The sequence below is a fragment of the Anolis carolinensis genome, chromosome 3, assembly GCF_035594765.1.
Source record: "Anolis carolinensis isolate JA03-04 chromosome 3, rAnoCar3.1.pri, whole genome shotgun sequence".
Classification (NCBI taxonomy): domain Eukaryota; kingdom Metazoa; phylum Chordata; class Lepidosauria; order Squamata; family Dactyloidae; genus Anolis; species Anolis carolinensis.
In genome coordinates this window covers 189,203,274-189,225,669 of record NC_085843.1, presented here as the reverse complement: position 1 = coordinate 189,225,669, position 22,396 = coordinate 189,203,274, and the positions used below count along the sequence as shown (strand labels likewise).

Sequence of the window (22,396 nt, the reverse complement as noted above, 5' to 3'; positions counted from 1 at the left end):
TTAGCTTTGCCACAGAATTATGCATTCCTTTCTATTCTGCTGTTTATTTTCTTATAATTCTCCATTCTGTTTACATTTGATTGAATCCAACTGGTTCTACATACAGTAGAGTCTCACTTATCCAACACTCATTTATCCAACATTCTGGATTATCCAACGCATTTTTGTAGTCAATGATTTCAATGCATTGTGATATTTTGGTGCTAAATTCACAAATACAGTAATTACTACATAGCATTAATGTTTAATGAACTACTTTTTCAGTCAAATTTGTTGTATAACATGATGTTTGGGTGCTTAATTTGTAAAATCATAACCTAATTTGATGTTTAAGAGGCTTTTCCTTAATCCCTCCTTATTATCCAACATATTCGCTTATCCAACATTCTGCCGGCCAGTTTATGTTGGATAAGTGAGACTCTACTGTATTTGGCCAATGTACCTTCCATAGCCATTTTGCCTTAAATTTATTAATATATCTGACACAAGGTGGCAGTAAAATACACTTTCTTCCTTTCTTCGGTGGTGGTGTTGCTGCTGCTGCTGTCATTAAGTTCATCCCCAAAAGGGATTATAGCGCAAATCTGATTTTTTTTGTCCTAAGAAAATTCCTTTGTTAAGGCTTCAAGAAAAAGCAAAACTTTAATCATTTGATGGGTGTGAATAGTTTTAGGTGTTACAATCGGCCCACCACACAACATTTATTAATCTTGGTGTTTCTTAAAGCACTTTAAAAAAATGTCAACAAAAGCTGTTTCTAGTTGCATTTTATTTAACTTCTGATAAGAGATGTATACAGCGTGTTTGAAAAATAACTCCCTATTCACCATCTAAATGGTGAATAGAGGGTTATTTTTCACCATTTAATTTAAATGGTGAATAGGAAGTTCTTTTTCAAACACCCTGTATATCTCATGTCTTGAGAATGGATGTTAAATGCCGATGGGATGTTAATTAAAGATATCCATAACCTCCGGCCACTGAAGTTTTGTCAGGTATTATCAAAAAAATTATCAAACAGGCTGTGCCTATTTTCATTCGCCTGGAAAGGCCTGGCTCCACAGAAAGGTTTTAATTTGTGAACGAAAGGCCAGTAGGAGGGGGCTGATCATATCTCATTAGGGATGGAGTTCCAGAGCCGCGGGGCCACCACCGAAAAGGCCCTCTCTCTCATTTCCACCAAACGCGCCTGCGATGGTGGTGGGACCAGGTGAAGGGCCTCACCTGCGAATCTCAGGGCTCGAGTGGGTTGGTAGAAGATGATACGGTCCCTCAAGTAGGCTGGGCCCAAACCGTATAGGGCTTTGTAGGCTAAAGCCAGCACCTTCAATTGCGCCTGGAAACAAACTGGAAGCCAGTGTAGCTGCTTCAGGAGCGGAGTAGTTCTTTCCCTATATCCCGCTTCTGTGAGCAGTCTAGCAGCTGATCTTTGAACCAGCTGAAGTTTCCGAACGCTCTCCTGGGGCAGCCCCATGTAGAGTACATTACAGTAATCTAGCCTGGATGTGAATTAGGCGTGTGCTATCATGGCCATATCGAGCTTTTCAAGGTATGGGTGCAGCTGGCGCACGGGTTTTAACTGTGAAGGCCCTCCTGGCCACCACCAACACCTGGGCCCCAAGGTCAGCACTGAGTCCAGGAGGACCCTCAGACTCCGAACCTGTGCCTTCAGGGGGTGTGTGACCCCATCCAGCACAGGTTGCAACCCAATACCCTGATCAGCCCTAAGGCTGACTACAAGTACTTCTGTCTTGTCTGGATTTAATTTCAACCTGTTCAACCTCATCCAGTCCCATCACAGCTGACAGGCACTGGTTCAAGATCAAGACGGCATCCTTGGCATCAGGTGGAAAAGAGTAGTAGAGTTGGGCATCGTCTGCATACAGATGGCACTGAACTCCAAAACTCCAGATGATCTCTCCCAGCGGTTTCATGTGGATGTTAAATAACATGGGGGACAGAACTGAACCCTGCGGGACCTCACAGGACAAAGGCCATGGGGTCAAGCAGGAGTCCCCCAGCACCACCTTCTGGACCCAGCTCACTAGGAAGGACTGGAACCACTGCAAGACAGTGCCTCCAAGTCCCATTTCCACGAGGCGGTCCAGAAGGATACCATGGTCGATGGTATCGAATGCTGCTGAGAGGTCTAAGTGAACCAGAAGGACACACTCCCTCTATCTAGCTCCCTACGTAGATCATCTACCAAGGCAACCAATGTTGTTTCAGTCCCATAGCCAGGCCTGAAACCAGACTGTGATGGATCAAGATAATCTGTGCCATCCAGGAATCCCTAGAGTTGTGAGGCCACCACACATTCCAGAACCTTGCCCAGAAAGGGAAGATTTTACACTGTCCTGAAGTTGTTCATGTCTGAGTGGTCAAGTGATGGCTTTTTAAAAATGGGCCTTACTATAGCCTCTTTCAGGCTAGTTGGAATTACACCTTGACGTTAACCACCATTTTGACTCACTCGGCCAGTCCCCCTTTGGCAGGTTTTATCAGTCATGAAGAGCAAGGGTCTAGGATACAAGTGGTGGCTCTCACTCCTCTAAAGATCCTGTCCATATCTTCAGATTGAACAAATTGAAAAGAATCAATTAAAACAGGACAAATCAGTGCCTGAGTCACATTCAATGTTACTGTATTTAAACTGGAATCCAGCTCGGAATGGATCCAAGTGACGTTATCCACAAAGTGCTGCGCAAATTCTTCACAATGAGCCACCGAGAGGCCAGAGATCATCCCACGGCAGAAGACCCCGGACTAACTATCATTCCAAGCTCTGGCCTTTTTCTGATTGATTGACTGAAGTCTACATTTTCATTAATGACTGAGCAAAGATATGGAAAATTCTAAACTATTTAAATGTCTTCATTGTCTGTGGCTGCTTCCCGATAGCTATTTGGCCTACTTAGTCCACATTCTCGTCAAAAGCCTGCCTTATGTGGAAGAACCTGTGAGTGATGAGAGCAGCACTGCGGCTCAGGAGCACACAATCTCACAGCCAGGGACAGCTAGCACTAAGGTGTGACCAGAACAACACTCCTTGGCAGGACTTAAAGCACTTAAGGTGTGGGTCCCTGGACCGGTGTCATTCCCTGAATCTTTGGTAGCAAAGTCACTGGTAATTGTCCAGGAAATGAAGTAACAATTGTAGCACTGTGCTCAAAAAAGGGTGGCGGATGGCCTGCGTTTCACTTCAGACTGAGAAACACTTCTCTGTCCCATGTATTACCCTTGGAAAGAATATCACTGAGACATCTTATTTTTAAAAATGTAGTACTGGGACTTGTTGCTGTGAGCAGGAAAGACCACATATTTGTGGCCTCTAAATGCTACAATGAGGTAGTTGAATTGCAGGGGTAATGGCTGCCCATCAGAGGGCCCTTCCACACAGCCATATAACCCAGAATAGCAAGGCAGATAATCCACAAGATCTGCTTTGAACTGGGTTATCTGAGTCCTGATATCCCAGTTCAAAGCAGATAATGTGGATGACCTGCCTTGATATTTTGGGTTATATGGCTGTGTGGAAGGACCCATAGATGTCACAAATATGCAGGACAATTACCCTTTGCTCGAAACTTTGCATGGCTGGACAAGCCTGGAATCACTGCCTGAGTGAAGAAGAAAAAAGGGGGGGGGGCGCGTTATAAGTCCCCTTTATAAGGCCCCTTCCACACAGTTGTATAAAATCCACATTGAACTGGACCCCCACCTTAAGTGCTTTAAGTCCCTCTAAGGAGTGTTGTTCTGGTCACACTTTAGTGCTAGCTGTCCCTGGCTGAGATTGTGTGTTCCTGGGCCGCAGTGCTGCTCACATCACTCACAGGGTCTCCCACATAAGGCAGGCTTTTGACGCAGATAATATTGGAATTTATTCAGCTGTGTGGAAGGGGCCTGAGTCCACACTGCCATATAATCCAGTTCAAAGCAGACAATATGGGATTGTATACAGCTGTGTGGAAGGGACACAGTAGTTTATTTATTATTATTAGTGACACAACAACATTGTATGACACAGCAAACAAGATAGATATGCTGGACTTCCTATCACAAAATCACAAGTCGAACACTTCCCAAGTGTCTAGGACGTGTGATGTATTTTCGGATGATGCGTCACCTGGGATGGCAACATCAATTACAGTAGAGTCTCACTTATCCAACATAAACGGGCCGGCAGAATGTTGGATAAGCGAATATGTTGGATAATAAGGAGGCATTAAGGAAAAGCCTATTAAACATCAAATTAGGTTATGATTTTACAAATTAAGCACCAAAATATCATGTTAGACAACAAATTTGGCAGAAAAAGTAGTTCAATATGCAGTAATGCTATGTAGTAATGACTGTATTTATGAATTTAGTACCAAAATATCATGATATATTGAAAACATTGACTACAAAAATGCGTGGGATAAGTGAGACTCTACTGTATTTTGTTTTACAGTAAGTTAAATGTGATGGTATGTGCCCTTCCACACTGCCATATAACCCAAAATATCAAGGCAGAATATCCCACTATCTGCTTTAAACTGGGTTATCTGAGTTCACACTGCCATATATTCCAGTTCAAAGCAGGAAATGTGGGATTTTATTCAGCTGTGTGGAAGGGGCCAGGGAGGTGTTCCCAGCCCAGGCCATTTTGGAGCTCTGTGAGTGTGGAGGGGGGGGGGGTATTGGGTGGCACACACCGTCCCTAATTGGCTGCTTTCCGTCCGCCCGCGCGCAAGGGTCCGCGTGCCCGCTCCCTCGCGCTCCCTCCCTTTCCCTCCGGCCTGGCTCGCTGGGCGGCTAGTTTGAATGAGCCGCTCTCAGGGGTTGGGCGCCAAGGCGGCGGCAGCCAATCAGAGGGCAGGATTTTTCGCGCTGGTTTTGGCCGAAGGAGGAGGCGGAGACCAAAAGGCGGCGAGCGGAGGGTCGGCAGCGGCGGAGGGTTTGCCATCGGGGCCGGGGGATGCGAGGGCCCTCGGGGCGCCGCAGGTCAGTGCAAAGGCCTTCTTCCCGCTTTCCCGCCTCTGGGCCTCTGTGGGAGGGAAGGGAGCGGGGCAAAGGATGCGGGAGCCTCCATTCTCTCCTCCCCGCCCTTTCTCCCTCTCGCTTCCATTTGGAGGCCCCTTTCCTTGTTGCTCCCTTTTCTCCTCAGCGATTCTTGTCGGGCGGGGCTCCTTCTGAGAGGCCTTGGAGGAACCGCTCCGGGGGGGGGGGGGTGAGGAGGAGGAGGAAGCTGTTGCTGTTTGAACGGGAATGAGGGAGGGATGGAGGATGCCGCTCTGGGAGAGGATGGCGGGGAAGCCATGTTTGATTCATTCTCTACCAAGGAGCTGGTGCTGCAGCAGAGATGCGATTCCCAGCACATTTCTGTAGGAAGGAAGGACTTCCCTTGAGTTGAGCCTCTTCTGCTCTGGGCCAGGCTCAGAGGAGGAAGAGGGAGGCGGGCAAAGCAGACCCTCGCCCCAAAATTTATCTCTAGGCCATTTCGCGTAGCCTTTCCTGATGGCCACCTCTTTGAAGTCCGATCCCCTAGATCTCCGCACATCCCGTTGGTGTCTTGGATAGTTGTGTTTTAATCCTTCCCCACATGCAGGAATTCCTCCTCCTGCTGATGCACATGGCAATTTGCATGGAAGGAGTGGCGTGCAAGGGTTTGGGATGGGGCTGTGATGGAGAAAGGCTGCGCAGAAGGGAGGAAATAACCCAGGCCGTGAAGGAGACGAGCATCCTGTGTTTTGTACAGTAGAGTCTCATCCAAGCTAAACGGGCCGGCAGAAGCTTGGATAAGCGAATATGTTGGATAATAAGGAGGGATTAAGGAAAATACTATAAAACATCAAATTAGGTTATGATTTTACAAATTAAGCACCAAAACATCATGTTATACAACAAATTTGGCAGAAAAAGTAGTTCAATACCCAGTAATGCTATGTAGTAATTGATGTATTTACAAATTTAACACCAAAATATCACGATATATTGGAAACATTGACTACAAAAATGGCTTGGATTATCCAGAGGCTTGGATAAGCGAGGCTTGGATAAGTGAGACTCTACTGTATTTCTAAAAAAAACCACACACACACACACAAATACACTGCCCCCCTGCGGAATGAGGTCCCGTCCACACAGCCATATAACCCAGAATGTCAAGGCAGATAATCCCTAATAAAGCCCTACAGTATCTGCTTTGAACTGGAATATATAGCAGTGTGGACTCAAATAACCCAGCTCAGAGCAGATATTGTAGGATTTTCTGCCTTGATATTCTGGGTTATGTGGCTGAGTGGAAGGGCCCTGGAGCCCCTTCCACACAACTGTATACAATCCCACATTATCTGCCTTGAACTGGATTATATGGCAGTGTGGAAGGGCCCTCAGATATCCCAGTTCAAAGCCGATATTGTGGATTTTCTGCCTTGATATTCAGGGTTATATGGCTATGTGGAAAGGCCCTGGGTGGATATCAATAGATGCTGTGCTAATTAAAAACTTCAAGTGAAAGTCTCAGCTAACAGTCTGAAGTAATTACATAAGAGTTACATCAGACTATGGGCCCTTCCACATAGCCGTATAACCCAGGATATCAAGGCAGATAATTCATAATATCGGCTCTGAACTGGGTTATCTGAGTCCACACTGGTATATAATCCAGTTCAAAGCAGATAATGTGGGATTTTATATAGCTGTGTGGAAGGGGCCTTTAAGAACTGCTTTAGAGGAGAGATGGGGTATTCCTTGCCTGTCCTCTGTGCTCAGTGTAGAAACAAAGACTTTCACAGGAGGGTTTCTACATAGACATGCATGGGCTGAAGACTCTTGCCAGGCCTCTGCTGGCTAGTACTTTGTTTAGGGATGAGGGCAGGCTACTGACTTTTATAGGATTAAATAGATATCTTTTGCTTGTTATAATTTCTGAATTTGTGACAAGATTTATGCAGTACAATATGGCTTAGCTGCTTTGTCATAAATATTATTATGTCTGCCATCTGTGTTATATTTCAAAGTGCTGTCAGCCTGCCATGTCTTCTTGGATAGCGCAATCTTATGTATGTTTACTCAGAAGTAAATCCCACCAAGTATAATTCACCCCCCCCCCCCCAGTAAATTTTCATAAAGTGCTTTAGTAATTGCATGTTCTGTACTCTTAAGTCATTCTAGAAGTTGATAATCAAACTGGATAATTTTAAAAATATAATATGATATGATTTGTGTTTGTGCTTTCAGGATGTCTGTTGACTTAAGAGGTAACACCATTAATTTCATAGTGCTTTCTTAGGCAAAGAGTATTCAGAGGTGGTTTGGCTAGTTCCTTCCTCTGAAATATAACCTACAGTGCCTGGTATTCATAAGCTACTAATTTTTTCTGAATGGTGTTAGGGAGGCTTTAACAGTATTTTGTGATCCTGGCTGACAGAGTTGGACTGGATGGCCCTTGTAGGCTCTTCCAACTGTATAATCACGCTAATCAATATGAGCACATATGACACCCTTTCCAAGTGAAAAAGTCTTCTACCTTACCCAGAAGCTCAAATCATGTAAAAGGTAATGTCATGGGTGAGTTTCTGGGCCCCTCCTAATGAAGGTCTTTTTCTGATACACAAAAAAGGAAACTTTTTTTCACCTGGGAAAGAGTGCCATATGTGCGCATATTGATAGTTATAGAGTTTGAAGAGACCACAAGGGCCATCCAGTCCAACTCCTTGCTGTGCAGGATCACACTATTAAAACACTCTTGACATATGGCCACCCACCCTCTTCTTAAAGACCTCCAGAGGAGACTCCACCCCTGCAGGCTCTTCCACATAGTCATATAACCCAGAATATCAAGGCAGAAAATCCCATGATAATTGCTTTGTCCTAGGTTACCTGAGTCCACACTGAGTCCAAACATAAATGAATTTCATCTTTACGCTAGGGTCTCATATCCAAGGTGCTCATCATATACATATACAGTAGAGTCTCACTTATCCAACATTCGTTTATCCAATGTTCTGGATTATCCAACACAGTCTGCCTCCCGCCTGGATCCACAGCTCTTTCTCTAGGCAACAAGGACTGAACTTTTTACGCATTTAATTTCTGACAATGTTGTTGCTGTAATTTCATTTTATGCAATTCTGTCTTTATTTGTAGTCAATTTGTTAGTGGCCAATGTTTTGCAGTCCATGTTTTCAATACATTGTGATGTTTGGGCGCTAAATTCATAAATACAGTAATTACTACATAACATTACCGTATATTGAACTGCCTTTTCTGTTGATTTGTGTAAAACATGATTATTTTGGTACTTAATTTGTAAAATTATAACGTAATTTGATGTTTAATAGGCTTTTCCTTAATCCCTCCTTATTATCCAAAATATTCGCTTATCCAAGCTTCTGCCGGCCCGTACACAGTGTGAAACTGTGTTATATGATCAGTATAGTCATATAATGCAGTTCAGTTCATTTAAACTGCGCTATAGGAATCTACACTGACTTGCATTATATGGTTCCAAGCATTTTGGACAATGGATACTCAATCTTTGATCAATGTTACTGTATATAATTGAAGAAGTTTCAGATGGTCATATATATTACTATGTCTCAAATAGCTCTATGCTTGTCACTTGTTTTGTCGGTATCCTGTAACAAGATAGGGCGCCTGCTACACTGCCATATAAAATCCAGATTATCTGCATTGAAATGTATTATATGGCAGTGTAGACTCATATAAATCCAGTTCAAAGCAGATAATGTGGATTATCTGCTTTAATAATGTTTTAATGGCAATGTAGAAGGGGCCTAGGTCTTTTCCAGTTCCTCAGTTCTTCCCTGCCTTATTTGAAAGTATTTTTTTCTCCCAAGGGTGTTGCATGAGAGAATTTAACTTTTTATTTTTGTTTTGCATTTCTTTCTGCTAGTATTAGTTAAGATAGTAAATAGATAACTGGGTTTATGTCTTGCATTGGACTGCCTTAGCTGTACCCAGGTAGCATTCCTTGGTTAATTAACTGGCTAATTTATTGTTGATCCTCTTATTCCTTGTGCCAGACATTCTTGGCTGGGTCCTGCTTGTTTTCCCATTTTCTACTCATTTCATATTACAAGATATGCATTACTCATAGGTTGTCCCTTGTCACTTACCCATCATTCTGGATTAGAGTATTGCAGTTTTTACTTCGATCCATCCTCTGCTGTAGAAGTGAGCAATAACCAAAATCTTTTTGTCTTGTCTTCATTATAGATTTTATATGGCAGTGTAGAAGGGGCCCCAGATGGTGATTACATAAGCCTCATAGCATCTCTCCTGTTGAGAATATGGCTATCATTAATTCCTTACATGTGAAAACTGTGAACTGATTTTTATTTTGGCCCTATTGTCACTGACCATTTCACTCTGTTTAAAGCTATCTTCAAACTGTCGGCTAGACAACAAATTCCCAGAAACCATGTGAAAGAAAGCCCAGGATGTGCATCTCTGCTATGGAGTTTATGTAATCACCATCTGGGGCCCCTTCTACACTGCCATATAAAATCCAGATTATCTGTTTTGAACTGGAATATAAAACAGTGTGGATGCAGATAATCCAGTTCAAAGCAGATAATGTGGATTATTTGCTTTGATAATCTGGATTTTATAGCAGTGTAGAAGGGACCTGGGCCTCAAACTTGTTCCACCATTTCCTATGTAATCATCTACTCAGCAAAACAATTTTCTTCAGGTGTGAAACTGCAGTAAATGGTCAGTGTAGAACAGTGGTTCTCAACCTGTGGGTCCCTGATGTGGAGCTGCAATTGAAATTTTGAAGAGGAAGAAGACAAAATGAATAGCAAAATGTCTTCTCCAAAGCAAATAAGAAAGGGGAAATGTCTTCCACTAGATCAGTGGTGCTCAACCTGTGGGTCTCCAGGTGTTTTGGCCTACAGCTCCCAGAAATCCCAGCCAGTTTACCAGCTGTTAGGATTTCTGGGAGTTGAAGGCCAAAATATCTGGGGACCCAAAAGTTAAGAACCATTGGTGTAGAAAGTGGCCTTAGTTTTATTATACCGGCAGTCTCCAAGTTACAAACATAACGACCCATAGTTAAGAACATGGGGGAGACCAGAAAAAGTGAGAGAAATCTACCTCAGGAAGAGAAATTCACTTCTGAAAGAGTTATCATGGGGAAAAGGTGTCTCCACGGAACCCTTCTCAACAATCCTTATTTCCACAACAAGGCAATTTTTCCAAAATCCAGTTATCACAGGGACAGAAAGTGAGGTAAAATCTGATGAGGCACAGACAGCAAAACAAACACCGCACCCTTCTTTATGTTATCGAAAGCTCCCTATCTATATAAAAATGTATAACAGTTCCGGTTATCCGTCATTCGGCCCGCCCCTTTATGTCGGATGACTGGAACTCTACTGTAAATCAACTATGTTAACTTTCAGCGAAGACTACTTATTTTCTTTGGTCTCTTGAGAGCATGATTTAAAAGCTATATATTTTATGGTAGAGTAGATATATTTTTGGGCAACTAAAATAACGCTTTGGGAGATCTGCTATATATTTTATGCATTGGCATATCTTTGTTCCTAACAGTTCAAAGAGATAACCAGGGATATCAGTCTAACAACTAAGAAACCTAATTTGAATTGCATGAATACTAGTGGATATTTACCACTAAGGAGAAGATTGACTAAAGCAAGTTTTAACCACCTCATGAAGATCATACTTTACAAAAGGTTACAATCTCTATAAGATCATGCCTTTTCAAAAGGTTATGATTACAGTATTCCCTCGTTACTTCGTGGTTCACTTTTCGCTCCCTCGCTGTTTCGCAGGTTTTCAATTAATATTAATGTAACAATTTATTGTGGTATTTTTGCAGTTTCGTGGGTTTTTGTGGTGTACAAAGGGTTTTGGAAGGGGGGAAGGGAGAAATAAAGGGAGATGGGGGAGGGTAGGGAAGGGTTGGAAATAAAAAAAAAGGGTTATTTAGCTTCCATTCCTCTGCGCCGGTATACTGTATATTGTAACTGCTAAAATAAAGTACAGACTGCATTGTAGTAAGTGGTCTACGGTTTGTTCTCCACACGTAGAATATAGTGTCCCTATTTCACGAATTTACACTTATTGTGGGTGGTCCTGGAACGTAATCCCCACGATAAATGAGGAAACATTTTATTTCAAATAGTGTGAATACCAAATAATCTCCAAAAGGGTCACACTTCCAAAAGCCTGTGGAAATTCCTGGTTTTCCCAATACCCTGTTTCCCCTAAAATAAGACATCCCCAGAAAATAAGACCTAGTAGAGGTTTTACTGAATTGCTAAATATAAAGCCTCCCCTGAAAGTAAGACCTGGCAAAGTTTTTGTTTGGAAGCATGCCCACCAAACAGAACACCAGAGCATGTAGGATTGGTAAATGTACATACCATAAAGTGTTGCACATGGAAATATTGGTAGTAACAAGAAATTCTTGATAGGATTCACAATTTGTCTGGTTATGCTGGTTTATGATGACAACTATTGTACAGTATATAATAATTTTTTTGTTTATTATTGTTGATCATTTTTTTGATCAACAATAAATGTGAATTCTTCTTCATGGAAAAATAAGACATTCCCTGAAAATAAGACCTAGAGCATCTTTGGGAGCAAAAATTAATATAAGACACTGTCTTATTTTCGGGGAAACACGGTAGTCTGCAGGTTGAAGAGGTCTGGAAGATCTTGCTAATGTTGTGCCTTGCCAATGTTATACAAATTTGTCATTTTTAGTTACTCATTTTTATTGGGATTTTAATTTAATGAACTATCTAAAAAGTCTTTAATAGCATTTATCAAAATATATTATAACATATGCAGGCAGCCCTCAAGTTACAAACAAGATAGGTTCTGTAGCTTTGTTCTTAAGTTGAATTTGTTTGTAAGTCAGAACAGGTACATTTTATAAGTGTAACTGCAGGCATATATATATATACACACACACATACATACATACATACATACACATATATAATCTCAATATTTACTTGAGTTTAATGAGTCATCAATTTTAATGTGCACCTCAATCTTCAAAACCCTGAAACTAAAAAGGGATTTGCTGTCGAATGTACTGCGCAGCAGTAAAATGTGCTTTATACTTGGCCATCACAGTTGTTACCTGATTAGAAATCCTTCCTTAAAAGCAAAAGTGCTGGAACACCAAAGCTTCCAGCTATGGAAAAGAAAACCTTGGGCTGCATCTCTGCTGCAGAATGAATCCATTGCCTTGATTTAATGCTATGGAGTCATGGGAGCTGTAGTTTTGCAAGGCCTTGAGCCTTCTCTGCCAAGGAATGCTGATGCCTCACCAAACTAGAAATCCCAGGATCCCAAAGCATTGAGCCCTGGCCATTTATTTAGAGATGATGTTCCTCAAAGAGGTGCTCCAGATGCTCCTGGAGCAGCTTCCCCTTTTGTTTTGGCGCACTAAGATTATTGAATGGCATGAATCTAATGCACACCCTACATTTGAAGAGGTCATTTAGCCAAAAAGGTGAGCATTAGATTTCAGTAAATACAGTATACATGTGCCCGGCCACGCATTGCTGTGGCTTATGGAAATGCTTTGTTGGAATAACAGCGAATAGCCTTGCAGCCTCAAAGCCTGGCCGTTTTCTTATGGGAATCCTTGTTTGGTGAGCTGGAATACAAAGGAATAGGCTTGCTGCTTGGAGGGCTGGATACTTGCGTTCTATGGCAATGGTTTTTTGGGCTGCTAGAATTGCAATGAATAGCCTCACTACTTCAAAGCCTGGCTGCTTGCTACCTAAGGGAATCTTTCGTTGGTCAGCTTCAATAGTACAGAGTGGTATTGCTGCTTCAAGCCTGGTTGCCTTCTGCCAAGGTTATTCCTTTGCTGATCTGGTTAAATTGCACTGAATAATCTTGCAGCTTCAATGCCTGGCTGTATTATACCTAAGGGAATCTGTTTGGCGAGCTGGAGTAGCACCCTCAATCAAAGAGCTTCTTTGAAGCCTGGCTACTTCCTTTGTTTGGCCAGCTTGAATTGCATTGAATAGTCTTGTAGCTTAAAAGCCTGGCTGCTTTCTACATAGGCCAGATAGAATGGGGCAGAGTAGCCTCGTGGCTTCAAAGCCTGGGGGTCTTTTACCTAGAGGAAATCTTGGTTGGCCAGATTGAATAGCAATGAATAGTCTCAGTGCGGTGAGTATGAATGCTGCAATTAGTCGTCTTGATTAGCATTTAATGGCCTTGCAGCTTCAAAGCCTGGCTGCTTCCTTCCTGGGGTAATTCTTTGTTGGGAGGTGTTAGCTGGCCCTGATTGTTCCCTTTCTGGAATTTCCATGTATTCAGAGTGTTGCTCTTTATTTACTGTCCTGATTTTAGAGATTATATTGTTCTGTATTATTATACCATAGTAATTATTATATATTATATTTATAATCTTATATTATTTGCTTAGAACTGGCTTATATGAGGCCCCTTCTACACAGCTGTAGAAAATTCACACTGAACTGGATTATATGGCAGTGTGGCAGATATGGCAGATACTATGGATTATGTGCCTTGGCATTCTGGGTTATATAGCTGTGTGAAAGGGCCCTGAGTCTATACTGCCATATAATCCAGTTCAGTTCCGATAATCTGTATTTTATAGGCAGTGTGGATGAGGCCTAAGTGCACTCTACCTGTCTCTTGGGTACCATTTTGGCTGAGGGAGTTGCTAGGATACAAAAGGGGCAGGGCCTAAAGGCAGCAGGGCCTACCTTTCTAACTGGCAGCCAGGGGGGAAAAGGCTTTTCCTCATCCTCTGTAATTTGGACTATTTTTCTAGGGCTTTTTGATTGAAAGACACAGATTGGATGACTATGCCTTTTGTGGCCAAATTTGGTGTGATTTAGTTCAGTGGTTTTGTTGTTTATTCCATGGGGAAAATGCACATTACATTTCTATATATATAAATAGTCTTTATTAATTTTCCACAAATTAAAAACATTGATAGATAGGTGTTCAAGTATCACAAAAAGAGAATAAAAGATGGTGAGGGTACAGCGAGGGAAAAAGAAGTAGGAGGGTAGGGTAAACAGGAGAGGGAAGGGAATGGACAGGAGAGGAAGAAAAAACAAAAAAAATAGGGGGGGGGAATAAAGGGGAGAATAAAAACAAGCATGCAGAAGAGGGCCCAGAGCTGCAAGGAGGTGCTCATGGCTGCTGCTGGTGCTGCTGCTCCCGCCCCTCCTCTGCTGTTTCCTTTGGATCCTCCTGGATGAAGAACATAGATATGGCAAACATTCAAAGCCATCAGACAAACAACATGCGGTATAGACACACACACACAGGCAATTTTAACATTTCCAGCTTCATGAGGGTATGCTCGATTCCGGCCACAGGGGGAGCTGTTGCTTCATTATCCACAAGTGACACAGAGTGCTGTACTTCCTCATTCCTTTCCACGTGCTGCTGGCAGTTTTATGGTGTTGTAAATTAGTTAAATTAGCCTCCGCATAAAGCGCACCTAAATTTCCTAGTTGACAGATGCAACTGTCTTTCAGGCTGCCTAGGTAAACAGCAAGCCGGGCTATTTAATGATTGGGAGCTTAACCTGACCTAGGCTTCGAACTCATGACCTCTTGGTCAGTAGTGATTTATTGCAGCTGGTTACTAGGCAGCTTCCCCACAGCCTGGCCCACATAACAACACATTTTTAGTGCAAAAAAAGGAAACAATGATGGAGATTTGGCCCCATGTTTGTTGGAGGAACACAGTAAATGGGTCCCAGTCTTTCTCAAAGTTAGAGATTTCGCCTTAATCAGCATAGTAACTGTATTATTATATGAAGTTTTGCTTTTCCGTCTTGAGTCTTTCCATCTTTGAGAGTAGGTAATTATCATGTATAGCAATAATCTCCCACATTTTCTATCGAGTTGTTCATCTAATATCCCAAGCAGATAGAGTTCAGGTTTCATTTCAAATTTGACTTTAACAATTTCTTCTAAAACCGTATGTATTTGTGCCCAGTATTTCTGGGCCTTTTTACATGACCATCACATACGGTAAAAATTGCCCACCCTTTCCCCCGAGTTTCCAACTGTCACTAGAACTATTTTTATACATCTTTCTGGTGTCGGGTACCATCATTTTATTTTAAAAACTTTCAAGTCATTACACAGTGAAAATATACTCTTTGTTAGAATTGTTCTCCAATTGTTCCATTTGTATTTGTTTTGTCAAAGTTTTGTGCCCACTTAACCATACAATATTTCACCTGTTCCTCCTCCATTCATATTTTAAGAACAATTTCTACAACTTATCAATTAAGTGATCATTCCCAGAGTCCAAAACAGTTTCAATTTCAGGTTTATCAATAACAAATGCAAAGAAGTTTTTATCCATTTTAAATCGTTCTACTAATTTATCTTTAGGGAAGCCATTGTATTGGGAAGTTTTAGGACAATAGTTCCTCTCTTGTCTTTATTTGGATCATTATTCAACACCAACAGGTCTTTATAAGACAACCATTTCTCTTTCAAGGCAGTTTCTCTTCTAAATAGAGCCTCATGTGGAGGGCACAACAATGACCTTCTGCTGTAGTATCTTTTTATACTTATTCCATACAATTAATAATGATCTCCTTATGTAGTGGTTATTAAAATTATAATCTAATCTGATTTTATCATACCAGAGATAGGCATGAATCCCAAATTTCTCCTTCTAGTTGTGGTAAATGTTCATTTCTCAAGAACAACCAGTTTTCAGCCAAGCCAGACAGCATGCGTGATAGTAAGTATTGAGACTAGGAAGACCTAATCCTCTTTTCTTACTCTCTTATAGTACATTAGAGTCTTGCCTATCCAGCATAAACAGGCCAGCAGAACGTTGGATAAGTGAAAATGTTGGATAATAAGAAGGGATTAAGGAAAAGCCTATTAAATATCAAATTACATTATGATTTTACAAATTAAGAACCAAAACATCATGTTTTACAACAAATAGACAGAAAAGGCACAGTAATGTTATGTAGTACAGTAGAGTCTCGGTTATCCGAGATAAAGGGGCGGGCCCAATCTTGGATAACCAAACTCCTCGGATAAGTCGAGGGCTTGCCAAGGGACGTCTCCCCAGATCTCCCTCGGCCAGTGTCACACTCGAGGCAGCAGAGCACCAAGAACCATACACGGAGGCCAATAAACTATCTAATATCTTTATTAAGGAAATATATAAGAATGATAAAAGCAAGTAGAAAATATAGTCCAGAAGCAGACCTTCCAAATAAGGTCAAATATAGTCCAGAAATAGTTTGTCCAATAAATGATATTAGAGTCCAAAGATAAAATCCAATAAACCGAAACACACACTATTGCCAAGCAATAGTGTGGGGAATTGTCCAGGGTCTTTCGAGGTCCAAGGTAAAATCCACAACAAGACTGGAAACAAAACTTGATTCTAGGAACAAGGTCCGTGACTATGAACAAGGCAAGGCAATTCTGAATACTTGAATAAGCAAGGCAAGGAAACTGGATTTGCGGACTTTGCGAAGTCCACACAAGGCTTGAACACGATTTCACTCCTGAAGCTGCTCTGTTGTCTCCGCACGGAATCAACCGTGCCAGGCACCTTTAACTGGGTCTCGTTTTCCCGCCAAACAGGTGTCCAGCGTTCTCTTTCCCTAGAGAACAAGAAACGAAACCCAACTGTCCAGATGTGAGACTCCCTGGATTTTTCCAGGGGAAACATGGCTAATCAGTGTCTTGTTTGGCTGCAATTCTTAAGCTCCTGCGAACCCGCTCTTTCACTCCCCTGTCTGCAGCAAAGGACTGTCTCCTAGCGAAGGGAGGTGAGAGCTGCTCAAGGTCTGTGTTAATTGGTTTTTGGGCAAGAACATCAACATCAGGCATCTGGAAGGATTCCGGCTGTTGTTGATCCGGAGAAAACCCCATGTTTTCATCCTCATCTGCCACAGGGACAATAGGAGCGGGACTACAAGGCCCATGAGGCATCACAGCCAGGCCCTTACTACAGGAAAGAGTTTCCTCCAGCAATGGCGTGGCCGATTCAGTATAATTGGCAAGGCTTGAAATAGTAACAACTTTGGTAGTACATTCATCTTTACCCATAAGAGATAGCTGTAAACCAGGCATGGGCAAACTGTGGCCCTGCAGGTGTTTTGGACTTCAACTCACCACAATTCCTAACAGCCGGTAGGCTGTTAAGAATCGTGGTAGTTGAAGTCCAAAACACCTGCAGGGCCACAGTTTGCCCATGCCTGCTGTAAATGTTTCCACCTATGTAAATCTTTTAAAATTTCTTTCTATGTTAGATCATTATCCTTAAAAAACTGAGTGTTTAGTAGAAGTGTATGTACCTAAATATTTAATGTTTTGTACAGTTTGAAAACCCACTTTCTCAGATAAGATGTTCTGTTCCATTTTTGTCAGATTCTTGGTCAACATCGTTGTTTTCTCCTTACTCAATTTAAATCCTCATCCTCTTCTATATTCTTTCAGGATAGGATCCAGACTTCCTCTAAAAATCACTAAGCAATCTGCAAAGGCTGTCAACTTACAACTTTATCCTTTTATTATTATTCCTTTGATGTCTTCTGCCTTTCCTGTGGTGTTGTTCAAAACCTTTGCTACCAACAAAAACTATGATTGTGAGAGTGAACAACCTTGTCTAGTCCCCCTTTTGTATTTTATAAGATTTAGTCAGTTCCCCATTGACCAAAATTTGTGCACTTTGCTCATCATAAATTTATTCAACTCTCTTTAAAAATTTGGCCCAGAGTTCAAGTTCATCTTTTCCATTACTGCCCCAAAAATGACCAAGATATATTATCAAAAGCCTTTCAGCATCTTAAGAAAATCAAAGCCACCGGTTTTTCATTATGGGCTTTCAATATTTCTGATTTTAGCGTAAGCAATATGTGGAACCCCTCCCTAACTCAAATATAAAAGGGATATTCTAGACCTGTGTGATTCATTTATTGTTGGATAACATTATGAAACAGGACTAGGATGCTGCTAGATATTTTCCTGATTATGTGTGTCAATCTGTCTCTCAGTTTGCACTAATTATTTTTTAAGTTTATTCAGAATATAGTCTGGCATTTTCCTTGGTATTTCGGTACCCTGTTTTCTCAAGTCTTTAAATTTGTTTGTTTTGGCTGGGATTGCTTTCATGTTTGATTTTAAGCTTGTATGATGTTTGTGCAAACTTCTGTTTTTTATATTCAATATGTTTTTAATTTTGTTTAATTAGAAGTTTGTTTTTACATTTTGTTTTATTGTGTCCTTAAAAGCTATAAGCTGTTCTGAAATGGTTGAAAGGGTTGAGCCATAGCTTGAAGGCACACATAAAAACAAGAGGAATGGGTTCCTCAAGAATAAATACACAGTTTTTCTTATTTCTGTTCCTTTAGCTGTGTAACATCTTGGAGTCTAGGGTTTGCCTTCTTATTACCCTTTGGAAAGCACATCCCGTCTCCAGGAGTGCTACCCAGCTTCAAAATAAATTCACTGGCAGCTGAAATGTTCTTGTAGTGTGGTTGGGTATCATTGTGCCTCATAGGGCCCTGTGAGAATGGAAACAAGTGTCTCCCACTAATTCTGAATTAATGGGAAAGCACAACCATTCGTAGTGGGTGGCTGTAAGGAGAGAGGTACGTAATTCTCAGAGAGAACATGGTTAGAGGGAAGAAGAAGCACACATTTTTTGCTGCTGCTCATGGCACCAGGATAATCTGGGGGTTCAATAAATGCCTCTAGAGGGCAGTGTCCCAGAACAAGGTATTGCTCATGTTTCAGTAAATAATGAACCTTAGAAATACACCCAGTCAGTTATTTATTGTATTTTACTCTAGGTCATTATAAATCAAATAAAATCCAATAAAAGACTATATGTGCAGCCATACAAAAAATTTGAATAATGAAACTCCTGCATAGGCTTTGGAAATATAGTTGGCTCTCCATGGATTCAGCTATCCATGACTTGGAAATATCCCCTTCCCATAAAAATAACCCCAAAGCAAACCTTGATTTTGCCACAATTTTACTATGCTACTATATATAATGGGACTTGAGCATCCACAGATTTTTGTATCCACAGTGTGTGTATGTCCTGGAACCAAATCCCAGTAGATATCAATGGCACACTGTAATAGTGGTTTGATTGTTTGTAATAAGGTGTGATGCAAAGCTTCTCTGTGGGATTTGCTAAATGTTTAGCTGAGAATCACCCCATTATTTCATGATTTAAAAAGTGCAAATTGCCTATTTACATCAGTGCTCTAAATCCCAGTAGTTTGTGTCTCTTTCAGTTTGAGAAGACCACACAGTGAGATTTTCTGACAGGAAAAATCCTTGTAATTGCGCTTCTTTCACTATTGGCCCCAGAAACCTACATATTTATGATTACTATTAGTGCAGATGTATATAATTGGACACAGGGTAAACATGTCTCTTACTCTCTAGAATAGTGTTGTCATAGACAGAACGCCACCAAATAGAGTACAACACAGTTTATTAAAGTTACAGAACACAAAATGCCCGTAGAAAACAAAGGACTAGGCAAACACTTGTCTTCAGTGTGAAAAGTAACAAAAACAGCTCCGTTTGAACTAAAACGGTTCGAAGGAATAAACCGGATTAAACAGGAGTTTAATCCGGATTAACTCAAAAGTGCTTACTTCAGCCTGGCAGTTTAAACAAACAAAAGTTGGTAAACAAAGGTCAAAATGAACATCAAAAGCTGGCAGCAGATTCCTCTCTGCTACCAAAAAGCTACAGATGAGTAACTCAAGCTGTTACTCCTCTGTGCATTGAGCGAAATCCGGGTCCAGGCACATCAATCAGGATCACGGCGGTCAGCAGGGTCCCAGTCCGGTCCGAGGTCGAAAGCCAAGTGCGGGCGTCTAAAGTTCCACGAGTTCCACCGATAGCCACAGAAGGGATAGTCCAAGGTCGTAGTCAGTCAGTCAGTCCAGCGTCAATCCAGAGTAGGTAATTAAGGTCCGTCAAAAAGACGATGGAGGTCCAAGCTATCAAGATTAAACACAAGTTGCACAGAAAAACCCCACACAATTCCTCCCGCCGTCTATGCCCAGTGTCCTTGGTAACTTACGTATCCAGCAACGAATCACACCCATCTTCAGGAAGTTCCCAAACAAGAGCCCAAGCGTTCGTCCAGATTACCTTGCCCAACGCAATTAGCCATTGATCCTAAACCCCATTTTATCCCAGTTCATAACTCCTCATCATTGTCAGCTGCTATCCTAAGTCCAGGTGCATCATCATCATCATCCTCATCAGAGCTAAAACACCTTTGACTACGCCCCACAGCATCCCCAGCTGCGGATCCCGCTCCATCCCTCCAGCCCATCCCCTCCTGCAACCCGCCAATCGCCTCCCATGCTATCAGTGCCGGTGACACCCAAATCCTCCCTCACACGAGTCCACTCCATGTCATCCTCCTCTGAGCTAACCATCTCTTCCTCCATTCCCTCGGTAAAACCCTCAAATGAGTCTTCATCTGTTGGTTCTGCAAATAAGTCCCGGAGCCGTTTCCTTTCACGCTCCTCAAAAGAGTCTGACTCTCGAGGAGTCTTACGACCCCGTCTCCCAGTACCGGAGCCAGAAGGCTCAACCATAACAAGTGTTCTTTATTTACTGTAGTGCCTACAATTCTTTGCTGAGCTGAATTACAACATTTCAAAAGAAGACCTTGAGCAAACCGTACTTTCTGGTTGCCTCTTGGTTTTTATGTTGCTTTTGGCAGATAATGTATGGTATGAGTATTAAAATTTAAGTGGAAGAAAATGTATCATTATAACATAACTTTTGAACATGTTTTTTTAAAAAAAATATTTGTAACTTCGTAGTACATTCAAGAAAGTACTTGTATAAATACAGCGTGAAATTTGATCTTGTTAGCTATTTTTATTTTGCTGTTTTGTTTGGTTATCACTGTGTTCCCAAAAGCACAGCTAGGTTGAAGAACCTGCCAGGCTTTTTTTCCTTTTTGTAAGTGAATAGCAAAGCAAGCAATTTTTTGGCAGGGCAAAATAACAACAAACGAACACAAACTGGAGGAGAGAAAAGTTCAGTTCCTAGTATGTCCTGAATTGGGATGGCATACCTGGGTATACAGACTCCGTTTTCATACCAGCACTCAAAGCTATGTGAAGTATACAACTGGTTTCCTCAGGAAAATACAGCATCCACAACCTCCCAGAGAACATTCTAGGCACTATAGATGTGGAATCCCTACACCATCATATCACACCAGAATCGACAAGAAGCCATTAAGAATACTATCCTGCATGAGGCTACAGCACACCTTACTGCCATTTTGCTTTTGAGAATTACTTGTACGGTAGAGTCTCACTTATCCAACTTTCGCTTATCCAGTCTTCTATATTATCCAACGCAGTCTGCCTTTTAGTAGTCAATGCTTTTGTAGTCAATGTTTTCAATACATTGTGATGTTTTGGTGCTAAATTCGTAAATATAGCAATTACTACATAACATTGCTGTGTATTGTACTGCTTTTTCTGTCAAATTTGTTATAAAACATGATGTTTTGGTGCTTAATTTGTAAAATCATAATGTAATTTGATGTTTAATAGGCTTTTCCTTAATCCCTCCTTATTATCCAACATATTCGCTTATCCAATGTTCTGCTGGCCCATTTATGTTGAATAAGTGAGACTCTACTGTACTTCCAAGTCCATGGCAGTGCATGGCACCATAGTATACGAACAACTTTGCGGCTGATCTGGGATATGGACATGCTAAAGGAAGACTAGAAAAAGAAATATCTCTTTTCACCCATCTTTCCTATCAGAAATCTTGTTCTCACAATTTCACTGTATACAGTGTTCCCTCAGTACTTCGCAGTTCACTTTTTGTGGATTCACTGTTTTGCGGTTTTTCAATAAACTAAAAGACTATTATAAATCCTAAAAAATTACAATTTACAGCCTAAGGAAGGGAGGAAGGAGAAGCCAAAGGGAGAGAAAAGGAGCCCAAGCGGCAACAGGTGGAGGAGGTGATTTATCAACACACGATTGGTTGAAAAAGACTTAAAATAGTGGATAACTACTAAAATAATGTATAAATATTAAAATAAATATAGTGTCCCTACTTCACGGATTTTCATTTATTGCGGGTGGTCCTGGAACCTAACCCCCAGTGATAAGTGAGGGAACACTGTACAATTTGAAACTTTAATAAAAATTCAGTTCAAAAAAGAAAGAAAAAGAAATAGTTGGATTGAATTATATTTACAAATTCCAAATCATAGAATCTTATAATCATAGAGACTTCATGGGCCATCCAGTCCAACCCCCTGCCAAGAGGCAATAAATGGCATTCAAAGCGGAGATATGAACAAAGACAGTGGTGTCATTGCACACGTACCTATA

At 41.3% G+C, this 22,396-nt stretch overlaps 1 protein-coding gene across 5 annotated transcripts in view; it reads left to right on the top strand.

The window, feature by feature from the left end:
- Window positions 1-4,832: 4,832 nt before the first annotated feature.
- Window positions 4,833-22,396, top strand: part of nsd2 (nuclear receptor binding SET domain protein 2) — an 80,264-nt gene continuing 62,700 nt past the window's right edge. For 4 of the 5 annotated variants that reach the window (XR_010004544.1, XM_062975977.1, XM_062975976.1 and 1 more), the window contains exon 1: window positions 4,833-4,986. The gene's annotated coding sequence lies outside the window, so the exon portion shown is untranslated. The remainder of the gene's footprint in view (window positions 4,987-22,396) is intronic. The other variant, XM_016996236.2, reaches the window with a different exon arrangement.